Consider the following 18,499-nt stretch of genomic DNA (forward strand, 5'->3'; position numbering starts at 1 on the left):
AACTGGAGAGCATGCCTACATTTCTGCCAGAGCTCTCCCTTGTTTTTCAAATTGGCAAGCACCGAGTAACTTGTAGAGCAAGTGAATTGCTTGTTCTTGCTTACAGGATTTATTATTTTCCACAGACATTATGAATAGAAGTAAGCCATCTGTTATAATACCAGTGTGTCTTTCACAAAGAAGCATGGCTTTAACTAGAAGTAGAAATGAATGTGACAAAAATGGGTTTGGGGATCTACATCTAAATTAGATGGCACAATAATATCAGCAATTGATATATGCATAAAACTTTTTTCTAAGAATATTTACTATTGTTTTCAAAGAGACACACAGTAGGCTGATCATTTTAAATTATGAAAAGCAACATATTCACTTCAACAGAATAAACTTTATGCCCTGCCCTTCAATATGAAATCTATGTATTGTTAGACTACTAATTAAGCAAGTAAATCCAAAATTTGATATTAAATATAATTCCCTTTATCACTTTAGATCAGAAGTAGTCATTTCCAGAACGGCTTAAGAAACTAAAAAGCACTAAAAATCTCTAAAGCCTTTTGACCAGATTTTTTTGGTTATATTTTAAAATTTACAAAACAAATTGCTGCATCTGTGAGAACTGATGTTGATCACTTCAGCAGGGCACACTTGGAAAATACATTTTTTTCATTATATACTATCTGCAAAGACTAATTTCATAATTCTGATATACAACCTTTTTTTTCTTAATTTTTGGTTGATGAATCAGTTAACTGCATTATTCCTCAGAGCTGTACTCAGGAATGGTAAACAGTAATTCACTGGAGTGGTGAAAAAAAATATATATATATATATACAAGGTGCTTGAGTATCTACTGAAATGACTTCAAAATGCATAAATAGGTGACGTTGTGCCTCGAAAGTTATTTTCCATATATTGAATATGAACAGATAATTCAGCAAACACTTCCCCACGCACATACACATATATACATATGCATATCTTGGAAAGAATGAAGGCTGCTTCCCCAGAAAATGCATAAAATCAAAATGATCTCAGACATGGTAACCTATCTAATTGATGACAAACCAGCCTTCAGGAACCACAACCAAATCCTGGTCCTGAGTTTGAAAGCAGGCCATTGGGATGTTTCTAAGGTTACCCTTCAAATGCTGTTAAGATTTGGTAACCTCAGAGTATATGTCAGTCATCCCTCAAGTGTGCACAATTGTCTGCACATACATGCATTCCCTGTCCTACCAACCAGCCAAAATTAATGGAAATCCTTGGAATGGAAAGAGGACCTTAAATAGGGCATGGCTATTGTACCTCATTGTTAGGTATCACACTATTTTATTAGACATTCATCTTTCATCCTTGTTCAGCTCCAGTAATAATGTGTCATCTAAGATTCCCGACTCTTAATTAGAAGTCATACTGCTATTCTTTACCTCGCTCTGCTATGCCCTGCTGTGACTTTTCTGTCAGCCTGCTCTTCCCTGTGATATGAAACAAGGTGGGGTAGCATAGGGGTTAATGCGATTATTTACATTTGATAATACCGAGTATAGCAGTGAATTAATACAACAGTTTGCAGCATTTTGGAGCTAAAAAGAAATTAGATGCTGCCTCATTACTGATTTTCTAACTGAAGTGTGCTACATTTAACCTTTAAACTTTATGCTGCTTGCACAATTCCAACATCACAGGATTTTTCTGGAGAAGAATGTGCAATTAGACAGGACTTGGAGGGACTGAGAGATGAGGGACATAAAAAAAATATTCCCTTAGAGATTTATTTGTAAATTTCATGGCTTGTTTATGGAATCAGACATATAAAATTGTCCACCTTTATATTTTATATATATTTTAATTTTGCATTCCTCCAACATGGTCACACTACAAAGCCAAGGAAATAATAATGTATAGTTACCCTTTTGAAATAACTGCAAGTGTTAAGTGCTGAGGACTATCTTAATGGAGAGCCCAGACCTACTGAAGTAAGAGGGAAAATTGGACTGATTTGCAGGAGGCCAGAATGCCACCCACAGTGGTGCCTGATTGCTGGAAAATGCTGGGTTCCTGCTGTCTGAAAAATCGCTGCCATCTCTGATATCCAACATTGGACAGCTGAAAGGTAAGATACTGCAATTACCACTGCAGACTGAAAGAGCCAGATCCTTAGTTCATGTAGAATGGTGTGACTCTGAAAGCAATTGTACAATGGTGATTTATACCAGCTAACGAACTCGATACATGTGTTTGCATGCATGATACACATGTTGTTTTCTTTCCAGTTATGGCTATGCCTTTAAGGAAAAAAAAAAAGATTGGAAATACAAATATTTATTCCTGATAATTATTTTAATAAGCAATTACATTCGTCATTTAAATATATTCATACTTACTCAGTTCATATAAATGAATGTTAGAAAAGAACATCAGATAATATTATATCATTATTCCTAATAGCATCTCACCCACAGACAAATTAATGTTCTTTCTGATATAGTTAATTTAAAACCTATCAGATTGTAACTGCAAACATAACATCTCAATGAAAGTTGTAATGGAAAGGAATGAATCCCAGAGCTTGGAGCATGTTCTTATCACTTATCAACATCAAGCAATATCAAAAGAAACAGACAGGAGAGGCAGTCAGTAGTCTTTTATGGCTTATTTTCAAAATTCAGGAGCATATGTGAGTAGAAACATATTCTATGACAGAGCTTGTATTAAGGGCAATACTTTACTAAGAAGTTCAGCAAAGAAAATGGAAAAAAATATGTTCTGCTCTCTTTGTGAGTCTAAATGTCTGTGTCTCAGTGTGGTAAATGTGATTTAGATCAGGATGAAATTTACTCTAAGTTAGATATTATCAGAAAACATCAGGAGCAATTCAATCCCCCGCTGTCCCCCAATTGGATAATTTTTACTTCCAGATGAGTAAGAATCCCAGACAGTTTCACAAAGCAGCAAAAAAGAAATTGAGATTAGAGCCCCAGAACACACTGGGGACTTTCTATCCTTGGGCATGAGATGGAAACTGCCTCGCCAGATTGTTCAAGTTTAAGTTGGAATTGAGACCCCAGTGCCAATAAAAGGAAGAATTATTGGAAAGCCGTATCTCAGTTGCACTAGTGCTGCAGAGTAGAGCTGACTGGTGTGTGGCATAGGCTTAACAAAAGTGCTGGATTTGACAAATTCAAGAACTTGTAAAGAATGCCCAGGCTGAGTACCACTCAGCATCATGTCCCTATGCAACCAGAAAAGTCAAAATGTGTTGGACCTGGAGAATGGGTGAAGGGTGGCAGGGGGAGGAGTTCTCTGAGAAGACATTTTCTGTTGGATCAGGTTGCTAGTTTTACTGCATGCTGGTACTTGAATATATATGAACAGTAATGGATTTCAATGGAATTATAACTTCTTAAGCTTGATTGTGCCATGTATTAGTAAATATCAAAACTGTAGCAATGGCATGATTAACATTGACAATTTAGATGAGAATGAATATTGCCCTGAAAAGAGTCCAAAGAAAAGAAATTTATGCTGTGCTCAGAAATGTGTCAGAAAGAGGTTGGAATGTGTATTAGTCCCTAACAGAAGTGGCTGCAGAGTTTATCCATCATAGTCTAGTCTAGAGATGCTGAAGTCATAAGAATTTATGGAAAGGGGAGTAGGGATTATATGTGGACATGAGCAGAGACAGGAATTCATTTTTCAGTGATGTGAAGAAATGAAAATACGGTCGCTTGAATGAAGAAAACCAATAAACAAAACCAAGCAGTCACAGTAATTAAAACTCTGAATCATTGATGTTCCAAATGGAGAATAAGTAAGTAGTGATATCTAGTATTAGATAAGCATTAGATAACCATTATCTAATGATAAGTATTAGATATGCTAATTAGTAATAATTAGATAAGTATTAGATAAGCATTTGTTAGTTTCATCAATGACAGTGGAGTTGGGGAATAGTTTCCTGGTTCTGAGCCATGCGCGATGTTACCAGAGACAGCAGGTGAAATCTCAAATTAATGAGACTTCCACCACTAATTTCAGTTGAATGAGGCTTTAATTCCTTGTTCCCACCAAGAATCTGACACTGTAAATTAATTTCTTGTCAGTCTGTTATAGTCTCTCATTGGAACATGTCTTGTCACATTTGTATAGGAATTCTGTATTCACAATGAAGTAAAATGACACGAGTGTCAAGGTATTCTAACACATTAAACAGTTTCTGAGGACTACAGAGATAAACCTAGCCAGAGGAATTTATCAACAGTCTGGCTTCACTGAAAAGTTCACCAGTCATCAGCTCTAAATGTTGGTATAACCATACATCTCCTTTTTCCCTTGGTTCAGATTTGTAAATGCAATGAAATCTCCCATGGTTTATTCTGAGAAATGAGAATTACTGTGCTTTTATGGTTGTGTAATTGTTCTATAATAGCTAATAATGATGCATCTGCAGTATCATAAGCACAGTGTTATAAAATCCAGTGCAAAGAATTGGATCCTGTGTTACATCTCAGAGTTGAAGAAAAGAGTAACTAGATAATTAAATAGGGGGAAAGTAGACCTCCTTGAAAATGCATGACACTTATGCTTTTGCTTTTGACTTTCGTGCTAGCAACTGTTGCTTTAAACCCCTAATACTGCAATTTAATGTCCTGAGCCCCACTGCCTTTTGAGGACCCTGGCAGTAACCAGTTCCCATGTAATGAGCTTTATGTTCATAGCCTGGAGAACATTAAAGAAAACAAATTCTCATTAAGAAAATTAATTAAAATATAGCTGTTAAAAATAGATTGGAAAAAAAAAAATTGGGAAAGATCAATGTCATGAAAAATGTTATATGTTCAGTGTACTGCTAATGGCTTCCCTATCTGTTGGACTGTGCTGTTGGACTGAAATGGCTCCACCTCAAACTCCTGCTGTTAAATTCTTTGTGCCACAACAATTGGTTTTGTATTCCTTTTCTATGTATACAGAATCTATAGCTAACTGCTACATATCCATATTTCCTGGGACCTGAAATTTGCCCCCACGGCAGCATCATGTCAGGTTGCATGAATTTCCAAAAGCTCAAGGCTCAACTCTTCCGCAGGGGATCAGTTCATCTCAGTGACTGATTTTTTGTTGTGCTTTTTCCTTTTCCTTTGAAGGGCAGAGGAGCAAGCCAGTCTCAGAGGAAAGAATGATTTTATTAGAAAAAATAATTCTATAGGTAGCATCGCTCAATTTGAACATAATTACAATCTGGCTCATCCTGCAATAGTTAGAGTCTCAGTAGGGGATGACATATAGGGCATGATGAGAAAGCATGTGCATGGAAAAAGTGACACATTCCTTTCAGCTACCCTCCCGCTGATGTTGTGCAGTGTTGTTGAAGAAGGTGTGGTGGTTTTTTCTTTCCCCCTTATTATTCTTTGCTGGCAGCCAAAAATAATAGTCAGACTTGAAACAGTGGGAACTTAGAAATAAAATGTGACAATCAAGGAAAGGACTCTGGGGGGTGGGGGGGTGGGGGAAGATTAAGGATATAAGGAAGATTAAGGATAATGTATTGCACAGCTGAACTTGTCCCATGAAAAGGATACTGAGCCTGGACAAGGCTGCCCTGTGACAAGGACTGAAATGGCAAAACTTTTGTGCTGTGTACACTATCTAGATCAACCTCTGCTGCATGCACCCTGTGGGGCTGGGAACACAGAGACCATTACTGCAATCTCAGATCCATGGGAATGACATTAAGAAAATGTCATATACTCTTGAAATTATGTCCTGCTTGCAAAATCCCTTACTCTTTGAAGACTTCTAGAGAAAAAAGATGATATAGCCTTGACAGACTTCTGAGGACAGCTGTAAGTTTAGGCTTTATTTTCTCTTTTGCCTGAGGGAAATCTCCTATTGACTGTGGATGACAGCTAGACTATAGACCAAAATTTCTTATAAATCACTCTGTGAGTTAAGTTCATGCTTATTCATTTGCAATCACCTTCTAAAACCCTGTCTCCTTGGAGGACACTGTTCTTCACACAGCCACATCAAGTGCTGAGCAAGAGCAAAGTGCCCCGTGGGGGCAAACATGACCATGCTTTTTCATCTCCTGCTGCCTCTTAGGAAGACAGGTGGGGAGCAGAACATGGAGGATGCATACTTCACTACATCTGAGTCTTTCTTCTGCCAAAAAAGTCACATTCTTTGAGAGCTGTCCCACTTTTTAAGCAGGTGCCTTGCTGTGTCTAGAAAGCAGCAGTCTCTTATTTTGATTGAAAGATAAGCCTTTAAAAATATTTCTTCTGTTCGCAGTGTGGGTGGCTTTGCTTGTCACATACAAGCTCATTTCAGATAGACTATCTATTCACTGGTTCAAAATATTTATTCTGGGTAGCTGTTTTATAAACTGCTCCCTAGAAGCTTTTTATATAATGACATGCCTATTAGCATGAGAAGAAAAATTATCTCCTCCTACAAAGTTTTTCCATTGTGAGCATCTCTGGCTTCCACAGAAAATATACTCCATTTATGAAACCATTCTGATACACAAACTCTTCTGAATTGGTCTTCCAGTGCTGCAAGTCCTGTAAATTTGAGTCATATATCATCTTTATTTTTACATATTTAATTCTTTTAAACGTGCTGAGATTAAAATTATAGTGATGTGCATTCATGTGTTAAATGACAGTTGATTCTTCTTCAGCTGGCTCTTCCATCCCACAGCAACCACAGAGCTGCAGGCAGCATGGCACTTCAGACTCCTGCCTTGCTTGCACTCCGCAGTGCAACATCTCACCTCCTGAGGGACTATCTGTAAATTCCACCTCACCTGCTTTGATGTAAGGATCCTATACGTCCTGTGTCACTCCTGCCATTGGTGGTATGCATTTTCAGTGTGGTGCCCACATACAGGCTAGTGAATTCAGCCATGATTGCCCAGCACCTCAGATCGATTCAGGCAAAAACATTTTTCATTCCCAAAGGTTGAAAATTTTCTTTACTCATTATATAACAAATTCTGTATTGTTACCACTTTCTGTCTGTGCACCTGTCATGCACTTTAGGTAGTTACTTTATAAGCTGGATGTGTTCACAACCACTAGCAACTACATATCTCCAGGTTATGTATCTTTAAGTGATATATATATTTTCTTAGTTTGTAACAATTCCAAAGACATCTCTGAGACATAGGATTTCTGCTTGATGTAATGAGAGTGGTACTTATCAGTCACATTCAAGTTCTTATTACTTAAGAAGGTCAAAAACAATCATTACAGCTGACATTTTTAAGCCTTTTTATTGCTTTACTTAAGAGTGATGGTGGTTTTCCTGTCTCCCTCTCCCTCCCTATTACTTTTTTTTTTTTTTTTTTTTTTTGATAAGCTGCTATGGCCTATGTCCAAATGCCTTTCTTATCCTTCTGTGGAATTTATAACCCTCAGGTCAGAAATTGTTTTGTGTTTTCCACATTTTCATTCCTGAGCAAGAAAAAGATGCTAAGGAGGGGAAGATTGAATAAAACCCAGAAACAGCAAGAAACAGCAAAATCATGTTCTCCGAGTAGTATCTCCAATTATTCATTCACTATTAATTATTTCTCATCTTCATCTTCCTTGACAGCTTGTGAAATGAAATTTTTCAATGATGTAGCTTTTTTTTTACATTCACACTTGTCTATTTAAGAAAATTATGCACTGCAAAACAGAATATTTGCTAGTTAGCAAGAATAATCATTTATCTTACTGTAATTTCATGTCATTACCCATTAGTCAGTAACAATGATTGGCAATGCAATTTTCTTTGCAATAAATTAATTAATATGCACCTTATTATCTGCAGTTCAGATTCTTCTAAAAGCAGAACATGAGACTCTTTTAGCAAGCAGGCCATTATAAGAAAAAAAAAAACATATGGCATGTTAAAAATGGCATTTGGCTTTAGAACTGCTGTTTCAATTAGGATATAAATGAAAGAAATTAATTTCTTCTGGAGAATTAGCAGGCTAGTTTTAGCCAGTCATAATAGCATAATATGTCAGCAGAAGAAGGAGATAGGTTTATGATTTCTCAACATGTGTACATGACTTCACCTCTGAAATGGAACACATTTCCTTAATCATATATGTCAGTGCTTTCTCTATTATATCATCAAAATCAGTCTTGTACAGAACAGTCTGGGAAAGTTCCTAAAGATTTTATGACTACTTCCCTACACTTCTAAATTAGAAACATCATAAATACATTATTGCGAGTATCAGGTGATTGGGTGACAAGACATCTGATAAAGTCCACTTATTTTTCACTTTCTTACTCCTGATAATTGTGATATTCCAACCCTCAACAGAGCTCCACAAAGCTACAATAAAAATGTGAAAGGCAAAACAAAATGGAGAAAAATAGCCAGAAAAAATATATATCCTTCCTGAATGGGCAATATATCCATCACATCACCCAACCTATGGCACAGGATAAAACTCAGAATCTGGATGTGTGTAGCTGGTAACTGAAAACCTTTAAGTGACTTAATCCCAGCTAGGATGACATATTTCATCTTAATGCAAAAGCCAGGAAGGACCAGCCTAGATTAGTAGACCTGGCTATACCTAAGATTATATTAATAACTTGTTCAAATAGTTTCTAGTGGAAAGTGATGGTAATTTGGCCATGTTGTTTTGGACATCCTACCATTCTCACTCAGTACAAGTTTAGGCTTCTCTGCATGATCATAGAATCATAGAATGGTTTGGATTGGAAGAGACCTTAAAGATCATCTAATTCAAACTCCCCTGCCATTGGCAGGAACACCTTCTGCGAGATCAGGTTGCCATCCAAACTGGCTGCAATCTGCTATTTTAAGACTCTACGTGTAAGGATTTCCATGTGCCTAACTGTGCAACACTCTGTATCTCCAAGACATAGGACATCATGGAGGCTGAATGTTAATATGGCTCCAAGTGGTGACTGGAAGACAGGATCATGGTAGAACAAAGCATTTATTACAAAATATATCCAAATGGTTTTCAGCTCAGAAAGTCTCTGAGGTACCTGAGGGACCACTCTGGAAAAATACTGTTTTCTGCCTTATACAAATACCTAGCGGGCATTCATTTAGTCACTCTCAGAAGAGACTATACATTCAGTGAGCTATTCAGTACTTCTCATCTCCTTCATGACCTTCTGGTTTAGATCATGTTATGCTTCCTGTTCTGCTTTGTTTTTCTTCTGTGATTCAGAACACTTTGAACATGGTGAATCTTACATGTTTCTTGTCTAAAGTAGTCCAAGAAATTTCATAATTGTTGGTACAGTCAGTGAGAAAGTGCTGCTAGAAATCCCCTGCTATATAGTTGGATTCTGTAAGTGGTGAGTGGTAGATAAAAGACCCCATAAAAATTACATTCCTAAAAACAGATTTTTTTTTTTTTTTAACAGAATAGTATAAAAAAGTAACTATAAATCCTTTCACATTTTCAGTTGGTGAGTAGTCAAAAGTTTCACAGCAATTTATCATGTCAAAGCACAGATGTTATATCATTTAAAAAAAAAAAAAAAAGTGAAAATGTTAATTTGTATCTATAGCTAAGCAGCTGTTGATGCTAAGAATATATATATCCCAGAGATCCATGTTCTGGTTATTCAGGCTTTCAAACCTAAATACTGAACACTATGTTTGGGTCAAGTTTCAGAACTTGTGCAACTGATACACCAGAAAATAATTGAATGACATCATGACTCTCAAAGTAAGATCTTATATAAGAAGTTCCATGCACTTCTTGGCACTGAACACTTATGTTTTGCTAACTTTCTGAAAGTCAGTTTGAACACTGAAAATAAGGCTCAGATGAGGAAAATATTTGATTTAGACAAAGCCATGTGGTTCTTGAATGAATTACAATAACATGTTATTCATGAGGTAACTTCTCACAACTACCTGTAGGTTCCAATTTCCTGAACTCTTCAGTAAATTTGCATGTATGATGCAATATAGCCCTGGGAAGATTTTAGAATCATTAGAAGGACTACCAGCAAATGATGATAATAAAATCCACAGCAATTCACCACTCTTTCAGAAATTTTTATTCCAACAGACCGTATTAACTTATATTCTCAGCTTCTGTTAAGACAAGTTTTCAATGAAGAAACAACGTACTATTTCTTTTCTTTTGTTATAGCCAGTAAATTAATTTACATGAGGAATCATAAAGATATCTGTTCCCAAGTCAGTGATTCCAGTATTAGTATTTTAGGTTACATTGCTTAAGATTTCACTCCATAGATATAAACTGTTGGTGTCTGTGTATTCTATTATTACTCAGAAAGGTTATGGGAATAAATAGCTTTATAATCTAGAGGAATATATATTTTCCTAAAAGAATGAGAATTCCTGCTCTTCCTTCTTACTGTTTCTTTGTAGCCAGGAATTCATCTCATTGAAAGTAAAATTTTTCAAACATTAGCTAGACACTTGGAGCTACCAAGTTCTAATAAAAGCCTGCCTGAAAATTTTTCACTTTGTATGGTCACAGGGTTTTATTCATATGAATCAAACACCTATACCATGTGGTAAGTGCTGCTTTTGATGTGGTGTGATTGAAACTTACATATGCGAATGAAGGCTAACAAAAATAAACAAAATAGAGTGAAAAATAACATAAGACAAAAAACTTTTTTTTTTTTTTTTGGTTGTTTGTAAAGGTTTATTCTGTATAGCTCTTCAAATATTCCTGTAATGAAAAAACTCCAAACATCCATATAAATGTTCCCAAATGGAAAATAAAAAGTGGCACAAATATGGTTAAACAAAACAGCTGTTAAAATTCAAGTATATATTGCAAATATTACTTTGCAGAATTCAAACAACTGATCTAGTTTGTCGTATCAAAGAGATCTAAAACCGTCTTTGTGCTGCATGCTTGTAAGGGTATCCACCTGTGATATTAAAGGTGCCTAGCAAAGGGTTTCATATAAAGGCCAACAGTAGGTAGATATATTGATTAAAACCTCTCTTGGTATTTGATTAAAAAAAAAAAAAAAAAAAAAAAAAAGTTCCCAGAGGCTGAAGAGGTTACCATTTTAAGAACCTTGTTGAAAAAATCATTTTTTTTTAACAAATTGTATTGTTCTCCCATTTATTGATGTCTGACAAGGTAGTTTAAATAAATGGTAGTCAGTAATTTAGAAACTAGGAAATCATCATCTGTCCAGGTGTCAGTGATGAAGTTAATCAAGTCTTTATGCTCAGTAGCCTGCCCCCAGCTAGGCACTTGCTCTACAAGGCAAGTTTGTTGTATACTGAATTTATCTCTAGCTTAAAATTGGTCTGTTTTATAACTTAGTAGCATACCTGTAATCTTCCTGGAACTGCATTTTAGTCCATTATTGTACTAGAAACCCAAATTTTCCAAACATAGCTGTGGAGTCTTAGAAAATCTACCAAGGCCTGATCAGTAACTCCATATTAGAAATGTTATTTTAATTTTGTTTTTGTTTATCTTAAAAGTAAATGCAAGAAACCTGTTTCACTACAGAAACAGCAAATTGAGATAAGGGCTGTGCTGCTGTAAACTTCATTTCACTAAAAAGGTAACAATGAATATTTATAAATTTAAACATGCAGAGACATACACAAAGTACACTGTAATGTCAATTGTCTGCCAATCTGCATTGCAACAAGTGGGTCACTTGCCAGTGTGAAGTTCTGGAAGGAATAAGCAGATGGTACAGTAGACAAAGCAGAAAAAAAAGCTTTTGATCATAACTGTTAAATGTGTTACCCAGCAGAGCTGCGATTATGTTTCCTTTATAGCAAAGGAAGCCATTAAATAATTTACTCAGCTCTTATGCTATTGAAGTTGTTCCAGAGCCTAACAGCACATTGGTGCCTTTGGACTCTCAACTATTTAGATTGCTTTGTTCAATAAAATTGGAGATGGGCTTTCACTCTTTGTTTGTATTGTGCACCATACATGTTCTTTGTAGCTTTGTAGGTCTCACTATGTGAAAACACATAGTCTTGGCTTTAGGGTTTTCATTGCTCAAGGCAAACTGGAAGCAAACCATACCATCACTCATACTGAATCACTGCTTTCCTGATGGATACTATTCCTAAATTATCTAGGAAACTTTGTGATTTTCTGTTAGAGATGTCAATGAAAGGAAAAAAACATCTTAGAACGCATGGCATATGGATTGATGAAAATTTTGCAGCCCCCCACCAAAAATAATTAAGAGGACAGAATCTAATAATAATAGGGGATAACTTAAGGTAATGAAATCAATGAAACTAGATTTGTCAAAGTCAGTTATGTCAGTCCAAGCTATTTTTTTCTTTGGTGATCTAACTTGCCTGCTGGTTAAAAAGGTGAAAGCAAGCGTATTATATACATATATTGATTTAGGAAATAATTTTAGCACTGCTCTGTGTCATATTAGCAAAATAGGAAAATATAGATCTGATGAAATCATAGAACTTTGCACCTGGTTACACAGCCCATCAAATAGAGAAAAAGACAATCACTTTGGAAAACTAGGTTAAAACTCTGTTTTCTATAAATGGGAACCCAGCTCAAATCCAACCCAAGTGCTACATTACAGAAAATACAAACATAAATACTATAAAACAAGATGGTGGGCTGCCTCTTAGGTCTTTTTGTTTGTTTGTTTGTTTTCCTTCTTCCCTTCAATGCATGAATAAGAATGTCTTGGGTAAAGAGAGATGCTTGCTCTTAAAGCACTGGAATCCGGTCAGGTAAAATACAAGCTCTATTGACATAGCTGTTTGCCTCTATTGTATAATATTAATAATATGTTTTCAAACTCAGTGCTTGTTATATTGCTTAAGGACTATTTACAACATACTCTTTTCTCTTTCTAGGTTTAAAAAGAAGCGTATGTGAGAAAATTTCCTCATTAAGTGTGCAGTTAAAATTTTCATTATCTAGCCTCTGAAATAAATAGCAATGTTGGTTCATTATTATCTTTAGCATTTGAAAGAGAGGTTGAAATGTGTAAGTTAAAGAGAAAAGTGACATTAGGTCAGACAAAAGATCTAGTGTTTTTTGTTGTTGTTGTTGTTTTGTTTTGTTTTTTCCCCTAATATGTCAGAAGTCTACAGCTTAGGAAATGTTCTCTTTATAGTGGGCTCTTTCCCCAAGATAGCCTCCAAAAATTTGTGCTTCAGGTACCTCCCAAGCCTGAGGTACTAGTTTTGTTTGTTTGTTTGTTTGTTTTTAACACACCTGTATTTCTTCCCCATGAATGCGTTTCCTTTTGTTTCCTATAACTTTTAGCATCTACAATGCACTGCAGCAAGGAGTTCCACAGCTCCACCCCATGAGATATAAAGGAATGTTGGTTGCTGTTTTTTGTTTGTTTTTTGAATGCTCACAGCTAATTTCATTTGATGCATCCTACTTTTTTTTTACTGGAAGAGAGACTGGTTAATCAACCTCTTTTTGCCTTTGCCAGGCATGATTTTACAGAGTTCTGTGAAATTCTCCCTCAGACATCTTTTCTCCAGTAGGGTAAGTCTTTGTCTGCATAGTCACAGTAAGAAAAGTACTCAATATTCCATCTTTTATGTCCTTCTTTGAACCTTTTCATAGAGGAGAATTAGATCTCCAGGGTATGGACTTACACGGCAGCATAAATGTTTTCTGTTTGTTCTCTGTTCCTTCTCTAATAACTTCTAGAATGCTACTTTCTTTTTTCACTCTTTCTGAGCTATAGAAAGTAACTGAACTACACATCATAACCCCAAGATCTCTTCTCGGCTATAATGTTCAACACAGTTCCCCTTATTTTATATGTGAAATAACTTTTTTTCACCCATGTGCATTACATCACATTTATCTAGATTAAGCTCTATTTGTCCAGTTTCTTGCCCAGAAGCAGTTTTGTAGTACTCTTCTGCCATCCTTTACAGTCACAATCTTTTGTTGTAACAGCCTTGTATTTTCAGACAAATTGGGCATGTACATTAAGGGCTTTCTTTTCAAAAGGAAGATTGACTCTTCCCTATTGTATCCTACATATCACATATACATTTCCAAAATCCATTCTTTTTCTACTGATTTTCCTGTTTTGCTGTTTTTGTTATATTTAATGAATTGTATTTCCCCGGATCTTTCATAGAATATATATATATTTAAAATTGTCATGTTTACTGTATTGGTTGGTTATTTTGTTCTCAGGTATGAAGGCATTTTTAAGTGAGACTTTGTATACCACTGACACTTGTTTGCTTTTCTGGTCTTTTAACCCCTTTTGAATTCCTAGGTAAAGGCTGATTAATGCAACTAGTTCCTGTTCAGTTTTGTTGTTTGCTCTGAAAAATTTAGTGACACTTCAATTTGACTCAGATCTTCAGGGAGTACCTAGTAATGAAGGGTTCCAGTGTGGGAACCTCTGCAAGCTCTTCCACAATGAATACAAAGGCAGAAAATTAATTTAGTTTCCTGCTTTGCCGTTTTTTTCTCTGAGCGTTCCTTTTATGCCTTGATTATCTTGATTCTAGAAACCTTCTGGAAGGCTTTTTCCTCTTAATGTGTTTGAGAAAAATGTAATGAAAATATAAAAACCTACTAGTACATAATTTTCAAGCACATTTTTTTTTTCCATCTTACCGTGTCTTCTACATTCAGCTTGCCAAATGAATATAGAAATATGTATTCTACATGTTTTTCTCATTTGAACACAACCTCAGATTCCTGAAAACTACTGTTCACCTTGAGTGATTTACCTTCTGGAGCAGTTTAACCATATTTTCTTCCTTTTTCCCTTTCTCAGATTGTTTCTAACAAGAGATACGCATTTGCCTTATGCCTCAAAATGTCATTATACATCTAAAGGCTATTACGTGTTTAACACCAACTCCTTCATCTTAGATGACCTTTAAGAGCAAGATTGCAAAACAATTTAAAACTTTAAGAAAGTTCTTGTGATCATCATATCACATTAAGTTAAAAAAAAAAAAAAAAGTGCTTTCGTGTCTGCAAGGAATTCAGTCGTCACCAAAAGTTTAGATTGGTCAATTTTGAACAGTTAAGTGCTTAAAATTGTGCTTGCATCATTGGTAGTTCTGTGTGCACATGTGGAAGAAGACAAGACTTCCTCATTAGTTGGATTTTGTGTTGACTTGCTCAATTACTTCAAAAACTTAGGCTGAAACATATACTATAGCAACCAGTTAACTTAAAGCTCCTTTCTCCCTGTGCTATTTTTCAGTAATACCGAGCCAGTTATGTTGATTCAGAAATGCGTAGCAATCATAATTCTAGAGTCTGTACAAATTTCCATGAGATGATAATTTGTTTTATGATGTTTCCATTGTTTTATGATGTTTCCATTGTTTTATGATGTTTCCATTAAAAAATAGAAATGGGAAAAAAAAAAAAAAAAGGACCTTTTTTTTTTTTTTTTGGAGATCTTCCTTCCAAGCAAAAGTACATCATTGTTTCAGTTCTTTACACAAAATGTGTACCGAGAGTAAGGTTTTGGTAAAATAATGATATCTCTAATAAAAATTTTAATAGTTAATATGTGTGAGAAACTGGAGATATGGAATTAAGTAATATCCACTATAGCCAAATCCTAATGTAATTTAACTTTGAATTACTATTTAAAATTGGCATCCCATAAACTTGGAGCTAGTTAAGATTTGGGAAATATCACTTTATTGTAACTCACATTAGATTTAAGAGACTGGTATTGAAGATCCTGGTTCAAAGCACTAAGGAAAAGGATTCTGCTAAATCACTACCTACTTATCACCAGAACAATATTTCTTGGAAAATACTTTCCTAGCAGAAAAACCATTTGTCTTAACACCACATGGCTGCCTACAAGCAAAGTGTTCAGCCAATGACTGGCACAAACTTCAGGCTGATGCCTAAAATTAAGCTGGTCTTTTTTTTTTTTTTTTTTTTTTTTTCATTCTCTCAAGGGCACATCTTGTAGCCTGGATGAGAACACAGAGGAAAGCAGATGGCAATGCCATTTGCAGCCTGAATGACAGCAGAGGAAGCCAAAATGCTAGATTAACAGCCTTGTCCTATTACAAACCTTTGTTAACTCAAGTTTTTTTGCATAGCGTTATTTGAGGACCCAGAACTGGGGCAGGCACCTCTTTAATAACTGAAGACATGATCCCAAAAGGATCTGCAGACTATATTCAACATTGTATTCCCTAAGAACATCATGGTGATAGGAAAATGTGGGTGAAGACCACTGGCTTCTCTACAGCTTGGAAATTGCTGGTCACAATTCATATTCTATTGTTCAGCAGGGGATAGTGACACCTGCACGCTCCTATTGTATTTATCTTGTAAGGAGAATACAGAGCTCATTCATCTGTTTTGCTCTTATAGGGGTAATGTTTTTTTTTTCCAGACTGTGGCAAACAAACAGAACAGAGACAATTGTACAAGTTTTCTAACTATTTTACACGTTCTCCAGAGCAGCCTTGGTGTGACAGACAGCACTCAATAGCAATTATATGGGCTGAGTGAAGAGCTGGTACCACAGTGGTCAGGAGAGAAAGAAACACAATTCATTGATGATTGTTCTCACAGGAAGGCTGACACGCAGCCAAATATTGGATGAGATGTTGGAGATCATGGAATCTGGCACACAAAGGAAAGGTATTTTGCCTGGTTTATGTGACAAAGGCTTCTACTGAAAGATGGCTCTTTCTGTTTCAATTCATAATATAGATCCTCTCAATAAATATATATATATATTTTTCAGTGGATCTCCACTTGATCTAGTGTCTATTTTTAAATATTAAGAAAGGGATGAAAATAATGATAACCTCTGAGCCACTTGTTCAAGCCTTTTACAGTCGAACAATGTGAGGTAACAACACATGTAAGATAAGTTTGTCACATAGTTTTTGATCCTAGGGTAAGACCAGATCTCTCATGAGCCAAAGGGCATGGGCTTTACCAGGCTAGGTTAACTGATACCAGCTGCTTCTGAAAAGGGGGAAGGAGAAATAATCAAATAAATAAATAAATAAGCCAGATAATATTATAGTGCTACACACTAGAAGATCTCTCTAGGGAAACAGTTACATTACAAAACTTTGCTTGATTAACATATGGATGTGAGTTTCTTAACTATTGATAGGCAGTGTTTCCAAAAGTGCCATACTATAAACCACGATGTTGAGCACTTTATGCAATACGGGAATGGCTGCTTTTCTACACAGCTTGTGAGTTCTTCCTATCCAGGAGGTTCTGAATTTCAATACCTTGAAAGTAGTAATCAACCATAGGAGGGCACTGGCAGCACATCAAAGGGCCAGCTCAGAGATGGTGATCCCTATAATTCATAGCAATATTGCCCTTCTTCGGGGGAAAACCATCTAGACTGTTATATTAGAGACTTCCAACGATTGCTTTTGTAATAACTTTCTCCCTGCAGGAGATGGTCCTGGTTTCTTGGGATAAGGCTTTCATATGAAGCTTTCTCTGTAAGATACCTAATACAAAACAAAACCAAAAGCAAACCTCCTACAATCTTTCTCTCTGTGTGTGTAGCTCTGCATTAATTAATATTTTAATTTCTGTTTATCAGAAATCCACATGCAATGATTTTAATGATAATTTTATATTGAGAATATTTAGTGTGAGTTGCATGGTCAGAAAAATAGATAAATTTGCCATTTAAAACAGATATTAAGATATCTGAGAGAAATTGCACATTTGTGAACTGTCATAACCCAGTGGGCAAGTGAAGACATAAGATAACGCAGATGTTTTCAGGTTGTTTACATCTGTCCCTGCCTTTACTCAGTGCTGTAGAAATGTCAGATAATTTCTCCCATTACAAGAAGGAAAGAAGTTCAGAGGAGCCAGAGTACTTGTATTGTTTCTGTCTGGGTAAAATTCACATCTGTGGAGTTGATCGGCACAAAAAGACATTGAGACATCTGAAGATGATCACTGAGTACCTGCTTAAATCTTTGAGCTTGATCTTTGAAGCCCCCAAATCTGTTGGATTTATACAGGCACTAGGGAAATTCTGTGGGTCAGGGCAATCCGGGGGGCAATCCCATACTTTATTCCCTTTACTTCTGTAGAGACTATTTTCCTTTCCTATTCTCATTTATCTTTATTATTATTTACCATACTGTTTTCAATTCCCTCAATTCCATGCCCAGACCTGTTAGCTCTGCACTGAATCCTTTGCACTCGATCAATTCAAACCTCTCATGCCAAAATTTTAATGGCCTATTCTTAGCCAAGTCCCAGAACCTGTACTCTGTCTTCATCTCTGCTTCCTGACAGCTACCTTCAATACTGCCACCATTCTCTTTTTCCTGAAATATTGCCCTTCCTTGATAATTCAATTTTCTGCTAGTTCTCCTCCAAACTACTTATTCATTCATCCTTTCTCCACAGGATTCTTGTTTAATCCCACAAACTAAAACACCTTTGACTATATGATTACCTGATCTACACCTCTACTTTATTTCTCTCTATTTCCACAAATAAATAAATTTTCTATCAGTATT

General features: G+C 35.9%; 1 long non-coding RNA gene across 1 annotated transcript in view; it reads left to right on the plus strand.

The window, feature by feature from the left end:
• Window positions 1-754: 754 nt before the first annotated feature.
• The window catches only part of LOC118170248, a 28,635-nt gene continuing 10,890 nt past the window's right edge, over window positions 755-18,499 (plus strand). The window contains exon 1 of the long non-coding RNA XR_004752594.1: window positions 755-2,117. This is a non-coding gene — a long non-coding RNA (uncharacterized LOC118170248). The remainder of the gene's footprint in view (window positions 2,118-18,499) is intronic.

This window comes from Oxyura jamaicensis, chromosome 7 (assembly GCF_011077185.1).
Source record: "Oxyura jamaicensis isolate SHBP4307 breed ruddy duck chromosome 7, BPBGC_Ojam_1.0, whole genome shotgun sequence".
NCBI classification, from domain to species: domain Eukaryota; kingdom Metazoa; phylum Chordata; class Aves; order Anseriformes; family Anatidae; genus Oxyura; species Oxyura jamaicensis.